The sequence below is a fragment of the Budorcas taxicolor genome, chromosome 17 (assembly GCF_023091745.1).
Source record: "Budorcas taxicolor isolate Tak-1 chromosome 17, Takin1.1, whole genome shotgun sequence".
NCBI classification, from domain to species: domain Eukaryota; kingdom Metazoa; phylum Chordata; class Mammalia; order Artiodactyla; family Bovidae; genus Budorcas; species Budorcas taxicolor.
The window spans coordinates 51689502-51710486 of record NC_068926.1 but is presented as its reverse complement, the minus strand read 5'-3'; the positions used below and the strand labels follow the sequence as shown (position 1 = coordinate 51710486).

Genomic DNA, 20985 nt, shown 5'->3' with positions numbered 1-20985 from the left:
GTTAATTTACAATATTGTGTTAGTTTCAGGTGTACAGCACACTTATTCAGTTATACATATGTGTGGCTGCTGCTGCTGCTAAGTCGCTTCAGTCGTGTCCAACTCTGTGTGACCCCATAGACGGCAGCCCACCAGGCTCCCCCATCCCTGGGATTCTCCAGGCAAGAATACTGGAGTGGGTTGCCATTTCCTTCTCCAATGCATTAAAGTGAAAAGTGAAAGTAAAGTCATTCAGTCGTGTCCGACTCTTAGTGACCCCATGGACTGCAGCCCATCAGGCTCCTCCGTCCATGGGATTTTCCAAGCAAGAGTACTAGAGTGGGGTGCCATTGCCTTCTCTACATATGTGTGGAGATCTATTTTATTATTTAAATTCTTTTCCCTTTATAGTTTATTGCAAGATATTGAGTATAATTCCTTGTGCTATACAGTAAATCCTTGTTGTTTTTCTGTCTTATATATGGTAATGTATATCTGTTAATCCCATATTCCCAATTTATTCCTTTCCTCCTTCCCCTTTGGTAAGTATAAGTTTGTTTGCTATGTCTTTGAGTCTATTTTTGTTTTGTAAAGAAGTTCATTTGTCCTATTTTTTAGATTCAGCATATGTGATATCATATAAAATTTCTGTCTCTATCTAACTTACTTCCCTTATTATGATCATCTCCAGCTCCATCCATTGTTGGTTTCAAGTTTTTAAAAACAAATTTGTTGTTGTTCAGTTGCTCAATCATGTCTGACTCTTTGTGACCCCATGACTGCAGACTTCTCTGGTCTTCACCATCTCCTGGAGCTTGCTCAAACTCATGTCCATTGAGCTGGTGATGCCATCCAGCTATCTCATCCTCTGTCATCCCCTTCTCCTCCTGTCTTCAATCTTTCCCAGCATCAGAGTCTTTTCTAATGAGTCAGTTCTTTGCATCAGGTGACCAAAGTATTGGAGCTTCAGCTTCAGCATCAGTCCTTTCAATGAATATTCAGGACTGATTTCCTTTAGGATTGACTGGTTGGATCTCCTTGCAGTCCAAGGAACTTCAAATCTTCTCCAACACCACAGTTCAAAAGCATCAATTCTTTGGCACTCAGCTTTCTTTATGGTCCAACTCTCACATCTATACATGACTACTGGAAATACCATAGCTTTGACTAGACAGACCTTTGTCAGCAAAGTGATGTCTCTACTTTTTAGTATGCTGTCTAGGTATGTCATAGCTTTTCTTCCAAGGAGCAAGCATCTTTTAATGTCCAAGCTGCAGTCACCATCTGCAGTGATTTTGGAGCCCAAGAAAATAAAGTCTGTCACTGTTTCCATTGTTTCCCCCTCTATTTGCCATGAAGTGATGGGACCAGATGCCATGATCTTAGTTTTTTTGACTACTGAGTTTTAAGCCAGCTTTTTCATTCTCTTCTTTCACCTTCATCAAGAGACTATTTAATTCCTCTTTGCTTTCTGCCATAAGGGTGGTGTCCTCTGCATATCTGAGGTTATTGATATTTCTCCTGGCAATCTTGATTCCAGCTTGTGCTTCATCCAGCCCGGCATTTTACATGATGTACTCTGCATATAAGTTAAATAAGCAGGGTAACAATATACAGCCTTGACGTTCTCCTTTCCCAATTTTGAACCAGTCTGTTGTTCCATGTCCTGTTCTAACTGTTGCTTCTTGACCTGCATACAGGTTTCTCAGGAGGGAGGTAAAGTGATCTGGTATTCCCATCTCCTTAAGAATTTTCCACAGTTTGCTGTGATCCACACAGTCAGTATTCTAGTCACATTACAACCTGTTATTGTTTTTAACAGCTTTCAGTTTTGGAGTAGTTTGAGATTTGTAGGCAAGTTGCAGAGCTTTCATATAGCCATCACCCAGTCTCTCCCATGGTACATTTGCCAAAACCAAGACACCGGCTCCAACACATTACTGTTAACTAAGTGAAGCGAAGTGAAGTTGCTCAGTCATGTCCGACTCTTTGCGACCCCATGGACTGTTGCCCTCCTCCATCCATGGAATTTTCCAGGCAAGAGTACTGGAGTGGGTTGCCATTTCCTTTTCCTGGGGATCTTCCTGACCCAGGGATTGAACCCAGGTCTCCTGCATTGCAGGCAGACACTTGATTGTCTGAGCCACCAGGGAAGCCCCATTTAACTATTTTACTATAGCCCCATTTTACTATTAACTAAACTTCACCCTTTATTCATATGTCACCGGTTTTCCCCCCAAATCCCATCCAGGACACTACGCTGCATTCAGTCATCATGCCTGCGTAGCCTCCTCCAATCTGTGGTTCCTTAGTCCTTTTGTGTCTTTCATGACCTTGACACTTTTGAAGAATACTGGCCAATTATTTTGTAGAATGCCCCTATATGAGTCTTTGATTTATTTCTCTTGCTTAGACTGTGAATGATTTTGAGGGAGGAAGAACACAGAGACAAATTCTTATCACATCATGTCAGCAGTGCATATGATCAGCCTATTACTGATGAGGTTAACCTGGATTGCATGCTGACTTTTTAAACTTAATTTTTAATGTAATTTTAAAAAATTGACTGTATCAGGTCTTTGCTGCAACACACAGGTTCTTTAGTTTGCAACATGCAAGATCCAGTTCCCTGACCAGGGACTGAACCTGGGCCCCCTGCATTGGGGTTGAGGAGTCGCAACCATCAGGGAAGTCCTTTTTTTTTTCACTGCCTCTTCAGATCAACACATGTGCCTTGTGCATTCATTTTAACAGCTGCATAATATTCCACAGTGTCAATGAAACATGGGTCATTCAAATCTTTCGAAGTTCTCATATAAATGTGAAAACTCTCAATACCTGGATGGGTGATTCTCAGTAAGTGTGCTGAACTGGAAAGACACCCGTATGTTTACTGTGGGTGAGATTTAAAACTGGGGGGTGGGGTGGTCCCAGTGTAGGGGGGGAAGTGCTAGACAGTAGCAGGTATCCCCAAGGAGGGGAAGATGAGTCCACAGAGGTCAGTGGAACCAAGAGGGGAAACCTCCAAGAAGTACATAAATGACTGTGAGAATGGTTGGGTCATAATGATGTCTTGAGCCCAGACAAAGAGAGAACATTATTATAAATGGTGGAAAGCAGAGAGGGTCTGGTGTGGCGAAAATGGACCATGGGGAAGAATTTGAAAGGACTGGGAGAAAGCCTAGCTTGATCCAGGCGCTGGAGGTAAGGCAGCGACGGAAGGAGGAACCTATGGAGGTCAGGTCTCTGCCTTTTGTCACGTCATCGTGCACCACCTCCGAGGGGATAAGCCAGCCTGTTGGAACATCCTCTTGGACAACACGCATGCTTCTCCCGGTGGGTGGAGGGTAGGTCCTGCAGAAGCGATGGATCCGTATAGTTTCTAGATGTTCTTTGTTTCATGTGTAGGGCTGGGATTCCCCCTTCCCTTCCATTAGATGGAGGCCATCTATCCTACCTCTTAGGAAATCTGGAGCCTATGTTCCATCATGACTTTGTCACTGAGATATGTTTTCATGCACAGTTGACAATCATCCAGCTTTGGAAAATGAAAAGTTGAGGGTCACTGCAATTTCCTCTTTCTCAACCAAAGAGGTGCCTTGGATGTTTGTGGCAGGGAACTCCCTCTGCCAGCCCCTTAGCTACTGCCTGACTCGTTTTCTTCTCCACCTGGCTCCACCACTCCCATCCCAAGCATACAGAAACCAGATCCTGACCCCCCGATCCCCCACCCCCACCACCCCTACAATGACATTTCAAATCAGGAACACAGGAGACTTTGTCTAAAAAGTAACTGATGTCAGAGGAAGCATGGTGCCAATTCAGTGATCTCCATCCCTCCTGGAGGACAAAGCTGATTTCAGACCCAGCGACTGCATTTTTCTCTAACATGCAGATATCATAGGTGTTTTCCGAAGGCAAACCCACCGTCAGCCAGCCTTTCTGATATGCAGTCAGATCTCTCAGTGGTGGTGCTTGGCTGCTTCTCCAATCTGGTCCTGTGGACCTTCTGCCAACAGAAACACATCCTGGTTTCTTAAAATGTTCTTACATGGTTCCGTGGGGCTACTCTGCACATCGCCATCGGACTTTATCAAGCAGCCTCGTGCCTGAGTGATTACTAGCTGCAGCATCAGCGGTTCTTGGACTATCAGCTCTCACCCTACCTGTTGGAAGGAGAGTGTCTGTGTCCCTTTCCGATGTTTTGATGAGAATGTGTTAGTCACTCAGTCGTGTCTGACTCTGTGATCCCGTGGACTGTAGCCCACCAGGCTGCTCTGTTCATGGGATTCTCTAGGCAAGAATACTGGAGTGGGTAGCCATGCCCTCTTCCAGGGGATTTTCCCGACCCACGGATCGAACCCTGCATTGCAAGCTCTCCTGCACTGCAGGCAGAGTCTTTACTGTCTGAGCCACCAGGGACTAGCTTATTAGGCAGATGGGCTTAGGTTAAACTGGTTCTACCACTTCCTAGCTAGGGAGCCTCAGGTGGCTTCCTGAGAAGCCTCACCAAGTTGTTAGTATATAATGGGCACCTGAAAAGCCACCATTAAAAATAACACCCACCTTCCATCATTCTTGGGAAGATCAGAGGAGGTGAGGAAGATGAAACACCGAGGACAGTCCTTGGCACATGGTGAAAGCTTAACACACTTTTTTTTTTTCTTTTCTTATTTTGTAACAGTGCCAGGTTTGCGGGTGGGATCTAAGCATACCCAGTTCTGTTCCGGGCCAGCTGTGAGATTTTGTGCAAGTGGTCCTGTGGTCTAGGATTTAGGACTGATTATGGGATGATATGGTGACATTATTTGGGGATTCTATGAGATGTTCTGCGTCTTAAGGGCTCAGATGTCTGTTTCTTTGGAGCAGCATTTCCACATCACTACATGGGAAGGAGATGAAACAAACCTAGTACAAGCTCTCTCCCTGTCTGTCTGTATCTTTCTGTGTTGTCCGTATGTCCATCCCAGTCTCTCCTGTCTCTGGCTCCCTCTTTCAGACCCACTCCTGAATCAGCCTAAACTTTCCCTGGCCCCGCGTGTCTTCTATGTGACACCAGTCTTTTCTAAACCCAGGCAGAGCTCAGAGTTTATTCCAGAAACACCCCAAATGTCTGCACGTGCTTGTCTCTGAATCAAGGCAAGCCAGGAATCTGTGCCCATTTTTGTTTTAACTGTATCATCATTGATGTTTGATCAGATACAGACCGGCAAGGCAAAGCTCTGTGTGTCAAGGCGAAAGAATTGGTAAAAGATGAAGTTCACGTATTTTGCATTTAGAGCAGGTAGTTTACGTAGGCTCCTCTGTCCCTGGAATTTCCCAGCAAGGATACTGGAATGGGTTGCCATTTCCTTCTCCGAGGGATCTTCCCAACCCAGGGATTGAAACTGGGTCTCTTACATTGCAAGCATATTTACCACTGAGCCACCGTGGAAGGGCACCTAGCCTGTAAAGAAGCTGAATATTGAACTCGTCGGCTTGAAAGTTTGTAAGGGTAGGGTAGATGGAACGCGTCAGTAAGGAGGATGCCTGAGGCAGAACATACTAATTTTCCACCTAATAGCTGTGTGCCTCTTCCATGCCCACCCCTCCCCCACCCAGGGTGGGTAAATCCTGATCCACTGATGCAAACATGTGGCTCCATCCCTTTTGCCAGTTTCTGGTTTAGACATGGACATGTGACCAGTTCCAGCCAATGGGGTGTGAGAAGTCTCCTGGGGGCTACTGGGAAAGGGTTTTTTGCTCCTAAAAGAGACACAAGAAACAGGCAGCCCCCTTTCCACTTCTGGATATTGTATGTGGATGTTGGCCTGGAGCTGTGACAGCCACCTTGAGACCATGAGGGGTGACACTGAGGAGGACTGTCAGAAAGATAGAAAGAATCTGAGTCCTGGATGCCCTCAATGAGCTGTTGAATTAATCTACCCTGGAACCACTCTGCCTCTGGATGTCTCCCTCAGGGAGATGTTCAGTGTCTCCAACATTGAAGCACTTTTGTTTGGGCTTCCTGCTACTTCCAAAGACATGCATGCTGACTGATTCAATAACTCCAAATCACATGGGGCAGAAGTAAGAGGTGTGACAACTGGTTAGCCAGTTGTGACCAAGTAGAATCCCATACTAGTTGTCACCCATTATTACCTGCTGCATCAGCCTGTGCCACAGAATAAGAATCTGCTGCCTTTAAAATTCACATTTATTTGGCTGTGCGTCATCTTAGTTGTGGCATGGGGGGGGTCTTTAGTTGTAGCATGTGGGATCCAGTTCCCTGACCAGGGATTGAACCTGGGCCCCCTGCATTGAGAACACAGAGTCTTAACTGCTGGACCACCAGGGAAGTCCCATCCCCTGCCTTTTTTTTATAGCCTGATCATAAGCACACGCCTTCCCCAGCCTCCGTGAAGGAAATGAGCTTCTTCACAAGGACCCCATGGGGGAGTTTCAAGAGGAGCTCCCCACAGAAGCAGCAGAACAGGAAGAAATTGCTCAGTCTCTTTCCTCAGACCTTCTAATCGGAAGGCCACTTTCTCTATTCGACGGAGGAAACATAAATACCAGCAACATGAGATTGTCTTGGGAAACCAGTGAGCTAACGATTGTTAAGTGCTGAGGACAGTGTCTGGCACATAATAAGCAATCAGTAAGGGACTTCCCTGGTGGTCCAGGGGTTAAGACTCCATGCTGCCAATGCAGGGGGCATGGGTTTGATCCCTGGTGGGGGAACTAAGATCCTGCAAGCTACACAGAGCAGCCAAAAAAAAAAAAAAAAAAGAAGAAGAACTCATAAGCAATCAGTAAACATGGCTGTTGTTATGACTAATCCTTCTCTTTGACGTGTGATGCCTTAAGCAGGAATGCATTTAGCCCTACATGACACTCAGGCAACAGGTAATGCTTGAGGCCAGGATCACTGGGGCCATACTGGAGGCTGGCTGCCACACAGGGACTCTACTGGCCACTTATATATGTTGTTTCTAAACCTCATTCTCAAGTATTAGAGGGATGTCTTCTAATCCTGGCATCCTTCAAGGGAGCCAACTTGAGGGATGTCTCCTAGGAGGACTAAAGACCTTGACAAGGAAGGGGAAAAGGGTAATGGGATAGGGAGAAGAAAAAGTAAGAAGAGGTGGACAGAGAGCAGAAGGGAAGGAAGGAGGGGAGAAAGGAAAAGCAGCCCACGTCCAGGAGAGGGGAGCAGCGGGTCCACAGGAGCCATCCTTGCTCTGGTTTGCAGAGAACATTCCCCGGGGTGGGGTTGGGGGCTGGATTCAGATGTGGTCATCACTGGTCTTTAATTCCTGGCAGGCTTCCTGCCCTAGAAACAATGGGGTGTCCTAATTGACAGCAACCAAGACGCAAAGGTTTTTGCCGCATATATTGTTTCCAGGGTCTCCTTCTTCCTGTGGCTTCTGTTTTTCTTATTAAACACTGCTTCTAAATTGGTAGCGGAAAGACAGTGAGACGGCCCAGGGAAAGCATGACTCTTCCCAGTCCTGGGCTCACACCCCGCGAAGGAGAGCCACAGATCTCCGCATCCAGAGATGCTTTCTGGCCGTGTGGCTCAGAAATGGCCTGGCATGCAGAGCTGGGCCTTTCATCCAAGTGTCCGGATTAATGTTACCTCTGAGTGTTCGAAGGAGCCATGAGGTCTGACTTACTCACAGCCCTTTCTTCCTGGCTGAACCCCCCGTAGGTCTCTCTGTTTTTCTATCCAGGGAGCTTCTCAGCAGGAAGAGAGAAGCCTGTTGTAAAAAATTCCATGAATTGATGACAGCTTAGCAGCCACAAGGAATACTGGGCCACATGAGGCATGTCCTGGGACCCTAACATCTTTTCCACCACTTCCTGAGCAGGAAAGTAAAGGGAAGGAATTTACATTCTCTGACAAAGTGCAGAGGCTGCAATGAGATAAAACACACCAGCCAAGGCAGGGGAGCTGGCCCAGAGGCTTGGACTTGCTGCTTGCCTCCTGGGAACAAGTCCTCAGAAAATCTAGGACCCCCTGCCCACCCCGGGCATCCCAGGGTTAATGCTACAAGGCCCAGGTCCTGCACGTGACTTTGGGGTGCCCTGGGGAGCTGGCAGCTAGTCTGTGAGGGTCATCACATTCCCAACAGTAGCTGTGTCTCCACCCACACGGAGCTGTCACATTTAAATGTGAATTCTCTGTCCTTTCCAAGCTCAAGATCAAGGCTCTCCCCATTCTGCCCCCCTCTCTCCCCTGGGGTTGGTCTGAGGTTAACCTCAGTATTGGTGATGAGGCATCATTTGAATGACTCTGGGAAAAACTCTCTGAGTCAGTGACATCTAGTTGCCTACCTAAACAGCCATTCTTTCCTTGTTCCTCAGAAAGAGTCCGGATACTGTGCCCAACCACAAACTGCATTTCTTGGCTTCCCTTGTGGCTGAGTCTGCCCTTGAGACTGAGTTCTGAACCAGTGGAAGTGGAAGTGTGGCATGGCACTTCCAAGAAGTCTTCTTAAAGAGAGCTGACTCAGCTGGGAGGAGAGCCCTTTCTGGTCTTTCTTCCTATTGCCTGGAAGGTAGGCTTGATGGCTAGAGCTCCAGCAGCCATCTTGGACCATGAGATGACCTTGAGGATGGAAGCTACATGTTGGGAGAATGAAACAGAAATATAGAAGAAGCTTGAGTCCCTGATGGCATCATATTGCCGCCATGCCAGTCTCTGGCTGCCTATTTATGGGTTTCTTTTAAGTAAGGAAGAAATAAACTTGTATCCTGTTCAGTCTACTAATAGTTTGGATTTTCTGTTATTTACAGCCAAAAGTATTCGTAACTAATATTCCTAACAAATTTCCCCTCTCTTATCCAGGTGCCACTGTGCATGGAATTCACATATGAGAGAAGCATCCTTTTCTGTTAAGTTTTCCCTTTCTGGGAACATCATCTCAGATTAAAGTAGAAGCAGGGGCACCAATGAAGTTCATCTCTGAACTTGTTGAGTTTGTTTCTCTCCTCCCAGGCTTTGGTCTCTTCCCTTTCCTCACACACTGGTTCGCTTTTAGTTTGCTGTCAAGGAATTTCCCCCTGGCTGGTAAGTCACTACATCTTATGGGATATTTGGTTTCAATTAATTTGTCATTTCCTACTAAGTCACTCCTATTAGTGACAAACTTGTCATTATAAATTCTATCTTGAAAAAAATTCTTCCTTGATTCCACATACCCTTATAACTATTGCCCAATTTCTCTGTTGCCCTTTATAGCAAAACTTCCAGAAAGATTCATCTGTACCAGGACTGCCCATCGGGGAACTCCAAGAAGCAGCATTCATATCATGGCCTACATCAGGGGCACCTCTGTGTTGTGCGGTGTACGACTTGTAGATATACATGGGAGGCTTGGACGATTCTCAGTGATTCCACTGCCTTAATTACCAGGCTCTTTTGAACCTAATCCTATCATGCATTTCTTTCACTACTCCAGATAAACAGCTCTTGTCAAGGTTCTCAGTGACATCCATCTTACCAAATCCCAAGGTAAATTCTCAGTCTTAACCTTACCCTGTTTAGCAGCAGGCAGCATTTGTCAGTCACGCCTCCTTCTTTTTAGTTCTAATATTTATTCCTTGTATCTTTGGCTGCACTGGGGCTTCATTGCTGCCCACAGGCTTTCTCTGGCCGTGGCAAGTGGGGGCTACTCTTTGCTCTCGTGTGCAGGCTTCTCATTATGGCGGCTTCTCTTGTGGAGCACAGTCTCCGGGCACACAAGCTTAGTAACTGCGGCTTGAAGGCTCTGGAGCGAGGCCTCGGTTGTGGTGGTGCACGGGCTCAGTTGCTCTGTAGCGTGTGGAATCTTCCCTGACCAGGGATCGAACCTCTGTCCCCTGCATTCGCAGCTGCATTGTTATCCACTTCACCACCAGGCAAGTCCATACCTCCTTCTTAAAACACTTTCTTTCCCTGGCTTCTGAGGCTCTATTCTCCTACTGGGCTAGTTATGACCTTTCGGCCTCATTGTCTTTCCCAAACATCACTGTTTTGTTTATTGCTAAATTCTCAGCATAAAGAATAGTGTCTGGCACATGGCAAGCTTTCAATCAACATGGCAGGCATTGAATGAATGAAGGCATAGGGGACTGTATCTAAAGGAGTGAATGTCAAATAGTGGAATTTCAGGCACTGTGATAAGAGTGCTGGTATTTTGGGCCAAGATAGTTATTTTTACTAACTTCTAAAATACCATGTGGGGGACACAGGAAGCTATATTTTTTTCTTTACATCAGAATAATAGGTCAGTTCTTGTGTCTAGGTACTGGGTTGAAAGCACAGGAAACACTTTTTTCACAATAGCCTGGATATGGAAGCAACCTAAATGTCCATCAAGGGATGAATGGATAGAGAAGATGGGTTATATACACAATGGAATATTATTCAGACTTAGAAAAAAAGGAAATCCTGCCCTTTGCGACATTATGAATGGACCTTGAGGGCATTATGCTGAGATAAGTCAGACAAAGAAAGAGAAACTATAATCTTATTTATATGTGGAATCGAGAAAAGTCAAAGTTTCATGAGTTTTATAAAGCAGAGGTTAGAATGGCGGTTACCAGGGGCTGGGGGGCTGGCAGAATTAGGAGGATATTGGCCAAAGGGTACAAACTCCCAATCATAAGACAAATATGGGGAATTCCCTGGTGGTCGTGTGGCTAAGACTCTATGCTCCCAATGCAGGGGGCCTGGATTCAACCCCAGGTCAGGGAACTAGATCCCATATGCCGCAACTAAGAGTTCATATGCCTTGACTGAAAGATCCTGCGTGTCTCAACTAATACCTGGCACAACCCAGTAAAGAAAGAAATACACTTAAAAAAGAGAGACAAATTGGTTCTGGAAATCTAATGTACAGCATGGTGATCACATGATATACTCGAAGTTGCTAAGACAGTAGATCTTTAATGTTCTCACCGTGAAAACGAAAGGGTGGGACCGCCCTGGTGGTCCAGTGGTTAGGACTCCTCGGTGTCATTGTTGAGGCTCCAGCTTGCATCCTTGGTCAGAGAACTGAGATCCCACAAGCCTCGTGGTGTGACCAAGAAGAAGAGAAAAGAAGAGAAAAAATAAAAAAAGGAAATGGCAATTATGAGATGGAATGGAGGTGTTGGCTAATGCTTTGGGGGTGATCATTTTGCAACATACAAGTGTAACCAATCAACACATTGTATTCTTGCTGTGACATTGGGCTCACCCAGATAATTTTCCCATCCCAAGATCCTTAACTGAATCAGCCCTTTTGCCACCTGAGGTCCATGTGCTATGCTTAGTCTCCCAGTTGCATCTGACTCTTTGTGACCCCATGGACTGTAGCCCACCAGGCTCCTCTGTCCATGGGGCTTCTCCAGGCAAGCATACTGGAGTGGGTTGCCATGCCCTCCTCCAGGAGATCTTCCCAACCTAAGGATCGAGCCCAGGTCTCCTGCATTGCAGGCAGATTCTTTATCAGCTGAGCCACCAGGGAAGTAAAGGGTCAGAAACAGTTGCTGAAACCCGGGATTGAACCAGGGACCTTTAGATCTTCAGTCTAACACTCTCCCAACTGAACTATTTCGGCCACCCGTTCATAGGTCCATACACAATGCCATTTACAGGTTTTGGGATTGGGATGTGGACATCTTTGGGGAATTATATATCTGCCACACTTCCTGATCCTGAATCTTATTAAAATATTCACGTATTTGGCTGTACCGGGCCTTAGTTATGGCATGCAGGATCTTTGATCTGCCTGTGGCATGTGGGATCTAGCTCCCAGACTGGGGACTGAACCCAGGCCCCCTGCACTGGGAATTTGGAGTCTCAGCCGCCCCGGAAGTCCCCTGATCCTGGGTGTTTACTCCAGCGTGACTTTCTCAGTGAGGCTGATGCTGACCATGCAGGCCTCCCGCTCCATCTTTCCTTCTAGCAGAGTATGCAGTTGACTAATACCTGGTGAAGATTCCGTTTCCCTCACTAGACCGTCAGCTCCAGAAGGGCAGGAACTTGATCATTTTCTTCACTGCTTCCTCTCCAGAACCTGGCATATAGATGACGCTCAGTAAACATTGTTTAAATAAATGATAGAAAGAAAAAGAAAAAAAAAACACAACAGCCAACCCTTTTTTAACCTCAGTTTGAGCCCCTAAATGGAGAGTTCTCTCACATTCGTTAAACTGGGTCAGGGAATTGATGCAACTGACCAGGCCTTTAAACCTTGCGTTGGGAGACTGAGACCCTCACCCAGGGTGGCCCAGGCTGCCACAGAGGCACAGAGGAGTCACGATGGCACAGTCAACAGAGGCTCAGAGGAGCTGAACAAGGATGCTCTTCACTGAGAGAGACTGTGAGCTCGATTAGCCAGTGTCACCCACAGGCGCAGCTAGCTCAGCCCCCCTGACGGATGATTCCCGAGCTGGCCGCCCTGTGCAGCTCTGGGATGCACGCTAACCTTGGGAGCAGTAGGCTGGGTGGCCCCGAGCAGCTGGCCCTGGGTCCCTGGCTTTCTCTGGGTCTGTTCTTTCTAACTTTCAACTTGTGGCTTGGGACCTTTTTTCCACTTTTCCAATGATAGTACCAGGAAATTCCTTGAACTTGAGCAATGATGTGTTATTTTCTTTCAAGAGGTAACTCTCAAAATCTCCGTTCTCTCCATTTCTGCCATCTCGGGAGCTTTTGGCCATTTAAAAAGATGGAATCCGTTTTATTAGACTTAATCTTGTGCAGTTGTTTCTTCCAGCTCAGTGCTAGACTGTCAGGGCATCCTACAAGGGTTTGGCGGGACTTCTAGGGAAAAAGCCTGCTGATGATAGAATAACACAGTGCCTTGGCCAACTGGATTTCCAAAAATGCACCCTCTGACAGGGCTTCCAGCCACCAAAGAGCAGCCGATGGGGGCTCAGCCTGCAGCTGATGCTGGAAAAAAAGAAGAGAAAAAATGGGAGGAGTGAGGTGGGTTCAGGGCAATTTTTCTGCACAGTTCCTGGAAGCTAGGTTTGGGTGTATCTGAATGAGATGGTTCATGTTCAAATCAGGGGAAGAAAAAGAACTCAGAAGACAGAACAGCTACAGTGGAAAAGCAATGAAAAGAAACAGTGAACCCTTCTAATGAGAAACCCACAAACACCCTGAGAATTCATTTCACTCTCCCCACCCCCTGGTTCATCGTTTTGCTGGCTTTCAAATTGTTTTTTTTTTTTTATTGGTCAAGGTTTTATTTCGACCCATAAATTCTTCTTTTTTGATACACATGTATATTGTGAAATGATTATTACAATCATGTTAATTAACACATGCATACATCTCCTCCCTCTTGAGCATCCTACTTGAGCTTCCCACCCACTGCTCCTACTTCCTGCCCCTTCTAAGTCATCACAGAGCACCAGCTGGCTTTCAAGTTTGGGGAGCAGTGAAAACTATATCACAGGACTGGGAGGCAGGACACTCAGGATCTAACCCAACTTTGCTCCAAAGATAAGCCATGTGACTTTGGGGAAATCACTTACCCTTTCCATTGCCATCTATACAACTAAGGACAAATAATTATTCTGGCTTCTGAGGTTAAGGGGAAACTCAAATGAGATAGTATATGTCATCATCACCACTATTGTGATTCCAATATCAGAGACGGGGAAATGGGGCTGACTGGGGAAAGAGCCTGAGAACTTCATGTCTTGGGTCTTTATTCTAACTTCCAGAAGCCTTGCTGCTTTCTTCCTTTAAAGTGTCTCATCTAAGTTAAACTTAATGCATTTTAGGCAGTTTTTTAGAATTTGGAAGAGATTCACCAATGTAGCAGATCTTTCATATGTGAATCAAATAATGCCTTCTTTATAGAAGTTTAACTCCTCCAGGAGCACAACCTCTAACTGTCTTTATAAAGATGCAGATTTGGATGTAAGAAAAGGATTCTTAACTAGGGAGATGTTTAGAATAAGTATTTCAGGGTGTTCAAGTACATGGCTGGTACCTTTTTTTCAATGAATGAGGAAACAGTTTGGCTGAGGGGAAAGCAGTATTTCACCACTGAGGGATCCAACTAGGATCTGACCCTCATTGCTCCCCACATCCCAAATCCATGCCTTTTGTCATGTGGCTTTGGAATCCTTCCTATAAAGGTGCCATTATCATTTGGAACTTTCTGCTCTAGGGTACTTTCTGCTTCACTACTTTGATTAAAAAAATTTTTTTAATATAGAACGTTTATTTATTGGCTGTGCTGGGTCTTTGTTGCTGCACTCGGGCTTTCTCTAGTTGAGGCGAGCGGGAGCTACTCTCTAGCTGCGGAACATGAACTTCTCGTTGTGGTGGCTTCTCTTATTTTGGAGCATGGGCTCTAGGCATGTGGGCTTCCATAGCTGTAGAGCATGGTTTTAGTTGCCCCTTGGCATGCGGAATCCTCCCGGACCAGGGATCGAACCCATGTCCTCTGCATTTGGCAGGCGGATTCTTAACCACTGAACCACCGGGAAAGTCCCAAGACACTTAATTACTTTGGGTTTTTTTTTAATCCATTCAGTGAGGACAAAAAACCCAAACCATAGCAGTGTCGTGAGGGTTAGAAGCAATATATATCAATGGCCAATAGAGTCCCTGTGTGGCAGCCAGCCTCCAGTATGGCCCCAGAGAGCCTGGCCTCCTGTGTTCCCCTCTCACGCAGACTAGAGCTGGGCTATGTAACCAGTGCGGAAGTGTCGACGCGTGGCTTCCAAAGCTAGGTCACAAAAGACACTGCCGCTTCCATCCTGTTCTCTCTTGGATCCTTTTCTCTGGGAAAAGCAGCTGCCCTGTCAGGAGGACACTCAAGCAGCCCTCTGGGCAGGTCTACCAGGCGAGGAGCTGAGGCCTGCTGCCAACGGCCAGCACTATTTGGCCAGTCGCGTGGAAGAGCCAACTTGAAAATGGGTCCTCCAGCCTCAGTCAAGCCTTCAGACGTCCACAGCCCTGGGCAACCTTTTGGCTGCAATCACGTAGGAGACACTGAGCTAGAACCATCCAGTTAAGCCACTCCCAAATTCCTGACCCTCCCAAACTGGGTGAGACTGTATAAGTGTTGTTATTTGAAGCTGCTAAGTTTTAGGGTGATTTGTAACACAGCAATAGGTAACTAACATGCGCTGGTACATGGTTTATATAATAAATGATTGGTGATACCAACTATTGATTGAGTTTCCATTATGTGCCTCACATTCAGCTTGAGGCTCTAGAAATGAACCGTATATATTGGGTTGGCCAAGAAGTTCATTCATGTTTTTCTATAAGATGTAATGGAAAAACCCAGACAAACTTTTTGGCCAACCCATTACATCATCCCTTCCTTTAAGATACTTAGATTAGCAAAGGGAAGAGTAATGGGCTCCAAGGTGGACACAGGTACCCTCAGTAACCTGCCCCCTGGAAATACTGTTGAAGGAAAGTCCTCTGGAAATCCCAAGGAGGGGAACTATAATACCCGAATTGATTTTAATGTCTTTATGTAATGGCAACGTGTCTGCTTCTCTTACAGAAGAAAATTAGGAACAGAATTCCTTTTATTAAGCAAATTCTGGTATCCTACATTCTGACCAGAACAACACCCACCCACAGAATGTGCTGGGGTGTTGCTAGAGCCAATGAGGCTGATATAAATGATTCACTTGAGTTTGAGTTACAAATGAGAGCTGTGCCTAACTACGTGCTTAGGGTATAACCGCTGTCACCACCAGGTGGCGCCCTGGAGGTCTTGGCTTCCACTTGGGGCTGTTGCCATCCTCAGTGGCTCTCTGGGTGTGAACACTTTTGGGATTTTTTGGTCGTGCCAAGTGTCTTGCCGGATCTTTGTTCCCCTACCAGGGATGGAACCCGGGCTCTCGGCAGTGAAAGCGCAGAGTCCTGACCACTAGACCACCAGGGAATGCCTATGAGTTGGACTAGCTTTGGGGGCAGGGGGAGTCTCCAGACTGTTTCCCTGAAGTTGGCTTTACTGGCCTCCGGAGGTTCTACTTCCAGTGGTTTCAATAATAATAACAACAACACAACGAGAAGGCAGCCCTTTGTAGACCAGACACTAATATACATAATACATACTATTTATATATATAGCACAGTTGACCCTGGAACAACATGGGTTTGAACTGCATGGATTTCTTTCAGCGATAAATACTGCAGTACTCCATGGGCTCATGGTTGCTTAAATCTGCTAATGTGGAATGGCAGATATGACAGCTCGACATAAGTCATATGTGAATTTTCAACTTCATGGAGGTTTCTGGCGTTCCTAACCTCTGCTGTGGTTCAATTTATATGATATATAATATTTGGCATGGGGGCAGGAGGAGAAGGGGACGACCCAGGATGAGATGGCTGGATGGCATCAGGGACTCGATGGACATGAGTCTGAGTGAACTTTGGGAGTTGGTGATGGACAGGGAGGCCTGGCGTGCTGCGATTCATGGGGTCGCAAAGAGTCGGACACGACTGAGCGACTGAACTGAATTGAACTGAACTGAACTGAACTGAACTATATAATTTGGCTTCCCAGGTGGTCCTAGTGATAAAAACCCGCCTGCCAATGCAGGAGACACAAGAGGTGTGGGTTCGGTCCCTTGTTCAGGAAAATCCCCTGGAGGAGGGCATGGCAACCCACTCCACTATTCTTGCGTGGAGAATCCCATGGACAGGGGAGCCTGGTGAGCTACAGTCCATAGGGTCACGGAGTCGGACAAAACTGAAATCACTTGGCATGTGTGCACTATATAGTTATGTATAGTAAGTATGCTGCTGCTGCTAAGTCGCTTCAGTCGTGTCTGACTCTGTGCGACCCCATAGACGGCAGCCCACCAGGCTCCCCCGTCCCTGGGATTCTCCAGGCAAGAACACTGGAATGGGTTGCCATTTCCTTCTCCAATGCATGAAAGTGAAAAGTGAAAAGGAAGTCTCTCAGTCGTGTCCGACTCTTAGCATGGACTGCAGCCTATCAGGCTCCTCCATCCATGGGATTTTCCAGGCAAGAGTACTGGAGTGGGGTGCCACTGCCTTCTCCTGCATATAATTTCATATATACTCTATGTAGTATGTGATATATAATATGTGCAATGTGATTTCTGAATCATATGAAATATTTATTATTTTCAGTTTTTTCACATAGTATTATTTTATTAAGGCTTATTCAAGTCCTTAAATACTCTTTGGAAACTTGATTTTAATTGCTATTTAATATTCAAGCATGTGGATATACCACATCTTATTTGTTTACTATTCTTTTTTGGGATACTGAATTATTTCTCCTTTTTAACATTACTATGTTGCAGTATAATTCACCTGTGTGAACCTTTGCTTACGTCTCTGATTATTTCCTGACACTAGATTTCTGGAGCTGGAATTACTGGACCAAAGTGTGAGGACATTTTCAGGCTTCTTCTGTTACTACGTTTTTTCTAGTGGAAAAGCCAAATTATAACCCCATCAGTGTGAGTACCCATTTTTCTATATCCTCACTAACACTGTTTTAAAAAAATTATTATGAAAATTTTTACTAGTTTGGTGAGCTTTTAAAATATGTTGTCTTATATATATTTGCATATCATTAATTATGCAGGTGAACTTTTTTCATTCATCTATTAAACATGTGCTTCCCTTCTTCTATAAAGGTGTTCTGTTCTCTGTTACAGTGATTGCCTATTTTCTTATTTTGTGTGTGTGTGTGTGCTTTATTTATTTTTAATTGGAGGATAATTGCTTTACAATATTGTGTTGGTTCTTATTTGTTTTTAAGGACTTTTTATATATGAAGGATGTTGATCATTGATCCATCATCAGTATATTATTTTAAATCTTATTAATAACATTCTCTGGTGTTCTGAGGTTTTGCTTTAATATAGCCAAATCTATCAATCACAGATTTCTTTCACTGGTGCTTAAAAAGCTCTGTCTTATCCAGAAATCAAATAAGTATTCACCTTTATTTTTTCTCTGCTTGTTTTGGAGATTTATCATTATTATTCTTTTGAATTCGCTTCTTTTATCCATCTGGATTTTATTTTGGTTTATGATGTTGAGGAGTCAACATTATTTTTTTCCCTAAGTGCCTAACCAATCATCCCAGCACTAGTGACTAATCCCTTCTTTCTGCATTGATTTGTAATGCTACATTTATGGTATATTAAACTTTTATACAAGCTGGATCCTAGTACATATAAAATCTACATTTTTTGTACTGTTTATTCCTCCAGAGAGATGTTTTTAATATACAGAGTGGTCCATGCCATTTTCCTTCCACCACACGCCCAGCTCACCTCCTTTAGCATAAAATCCAGACTGCCTGCCCCCAGCCCGCTCGCCAGTCTCCCCTGCTCTGTAGCTCTTGTCCCACCAGGGGGGCCCAGTGACTCCACAATCCACCCACCTCATCAGACCTGGTCCTTTTTTCCTCCCACACCCCTGGCACCCTACATCCAACCATTCCTCCATCCTTGGTGTGACCGCTGGGCTTCTGCCTTGGAAATGGCAGCTTCCCAGCCACCCCCGCCCCCGCCCAAGCTCCCTACTTCCTACTTTTCCTTCCCTCTAGACCATCCTCCACAGGCAGCCACATCCATCTTTGTGTAAGCAAGCATCATGTGTGTGCATCCGCTAAACACATCCCTTGAACAGAGCCTGGCAACTGTGAGCTACTCACGGAAGAAAGCACACAGCCCCGAGCAGTACCCTGTCCACGTTGCAATGCCCAGTGAACATTCACGAATGCACGCTGGCGGGACCTGCATGGCGGGACCCGAGTTTTCTCCAGGTGCCAGGTGTTTCAGGACCCTGCCCCAGCCCATGTTCAAGTGTCTTCCTCTCCTGGGAATGCCCCCACCTCTCTTCCTGACACACTCACCCTTCCAGACTCAACCCTGGCTCTCACCTCTCCAGAGGCTTCCCTGGGGTAACCCGTGCCCTTTCTGTGCCTCCGGGGCCCCCGTGAGCTTCGGTGTCACAGTCACCTCTGTTCACTGCTCTTATACGTGGATGTAAGAGGAGCCTGTGTTTTCCCAGCCATAAAGTACATCATCCCAGGACAAACCATAACTCCACCATCTGGGGCTCTGTGGCCCAGGGCAGGTTACTCAACCTCTCTATACCTCACTCTGTAAAAGGACAAGGGGTTATCATGAGGATTAAATGAACTAATACCAGCAAAAGGCTTTGAACATTGCCTGGATTGCTAAGTGCCTTGTACTCCGGGTATTATTCTTTTTCTTTTATAGTTAGTTTTCTTCTTCCCACATCTTCAGGGCAAGTACACAGCACGTGGGTGTTAAACAAGGGAAACGAGGAGAGCAGAGGGAAAAAAGGAGGACAGGAGCCACCCCCCTCCTGGCTACTCCTGGACATCCCTTCCCTGGCTGGTCACCCATGCCGCCCTATACTATTAACTCTTTTTTTAATTTGAGATTTAAAGTAATTAATTAATTATTTTTTGGCTGCATCGGGTCTCAGTCGCGGCCCAAGAACTCTATCGTTGCGGCGCTCGGGTTTCGTTGCCCGCGCCATGTGGGATCTTAGTTCCCAGATCAGGGATCGAACCCCCACCGTCTGCACTGGAAGGAGGATTCTTAACCACTAGACCACCAGGGGAAGTCCCCTGTACTGTAATTCTTGGCACCTTATCCCCTGGTGGGAGGCGTCTTCCGCCTGTATCTTCAGTCTGGCTGCCATGGGCGCTCTGTAACGTTTGCTGAACTGAATCAAAACCAAGAACGGAGGGGCCACGTGTCCAGTAGGGGGCGCCCACTGCTGGGGATGCCCAGTTTGGGTCTACTCTAGGCGTGGGACCGGGAGAGCTGACGACAGTGACAGCTAAGGAGCTTTGGTGTCGCGGCTCCCTCTGTTCACTGCACTTACACTTTGATGTGGGAGGGGCCCGTGGTTTTCCAGCCATAGAGAGCAGCGTTTGAGCCCTCACTGTGTCACAGCCTGGGTCCCTCACCTGCTTTCAATCCTCACAGCAAGCCCAGGAGCTGGGTATAGGCACAACCTCCTTATACAGATGAGGGACAGAGGCACAGACAGGCGGAGCAACTTGCCCCAAACACAGAGCTGGCATTCCCAAACTTTTCCTTTCCTAACGGTGCAGGACACCTCAGTTGCGCAGACCTACCTACCCAGGCAGAAAGAGAGCTGCGTCCCTCTCCCAGGGCTTCAGGGTTCACTCCCTAGGTGGGCTTTGAAACCACTGCAGCCTGAAGCTTTGAGGGCCCCACGCCAATGCCTTGTGGCTATGTGGAGATCATAATAGTGCCTGGGGTCCAGTCTCAACAAACACTCAGTTGTATGTATAATACATAATACAGTAAGTCCCCCACGTATGAATGAGTTCCATTCCAAGAGCATGTTCATAAGTCCAGTTTGTAAATCCAACGAAGTTACCCTGGGTACCCAACTAACACAACCGGCTATATAGTACTGTACTGTAATAGGTTTATAATACTTTTCACACAAATAAATCATTAAGAAAAACAAAACATAAAAATAAAACATTTCTAATCTTAGAGTACAGGGCCTTGAAAAGTGCAGTAGCACAGCACAACAGCTGGCATACAGGAGCTGGCACTGAGTGAGCAAGCAGGAAGAGTTACTGACTGGAGGAGGGAGTGGAGGTGGACGACGGCAGAGCCGAAGGGTCGTCAGCAACAGGAGGTGGAGTTCAGTTCAGTCGCTGGGTCGTGTCCCACTCTTCGCGACCCCATGAACCACAGCACGCCAGGCCTCGCTGTCCATCATCAACTCCTGGAGTCCACCCAAACCCATGTCCATTGAGTCGGTGATGCCATCCAACCATCTCATCCTCGTTGTCCCCTTCTCCTCCTGCCCTCAATCTTTCACAGCATCAGGGTCTTTTCAAATGAGTCAGCTCTTTGCATCAGGTGGCCAAAGTGTTGGAGTTTCAGCTTCAACATCAGTCCTTCCAGTGAACACCCAGGAGATCAGTGGAGAAATAACTCCAGAAAGAATGAAGGGATGGAGTCAAAGCAAAAACAATGCCCACTTGTGGATGT

At 46.2% G+C, this 20985-nt stretch overlaps 2 non-coding genes across 2 annotated transcripts; both read right to left on the bottom strand.

The window, feature by feature from the left end:
• Positions 1-6243: 6243 nt before the first annotated feature.
• Positions 6244-6316, bottom strand: TRNAE-CUC (transfer RNA glutamic acid (anticodon CUC)). Its single transcript has one exon. It is a non-coding gene; the product is annotated as a tRNA-Glu (tRNA).
• A 5160-nt stretch (positions 6317-11476) lies between these two features.
• TRNAF-GAA (transfer RNA phenylalanine (anticodon GAA)) lies at positions 11477-11549 on the bottom strand. Its single transcript has one exon. It is a non-coding gene; the product is annotated as a tRNA-Phe (tRNA).
• Positions 11550-20985: the final 9436 nt, after the last annotated feature.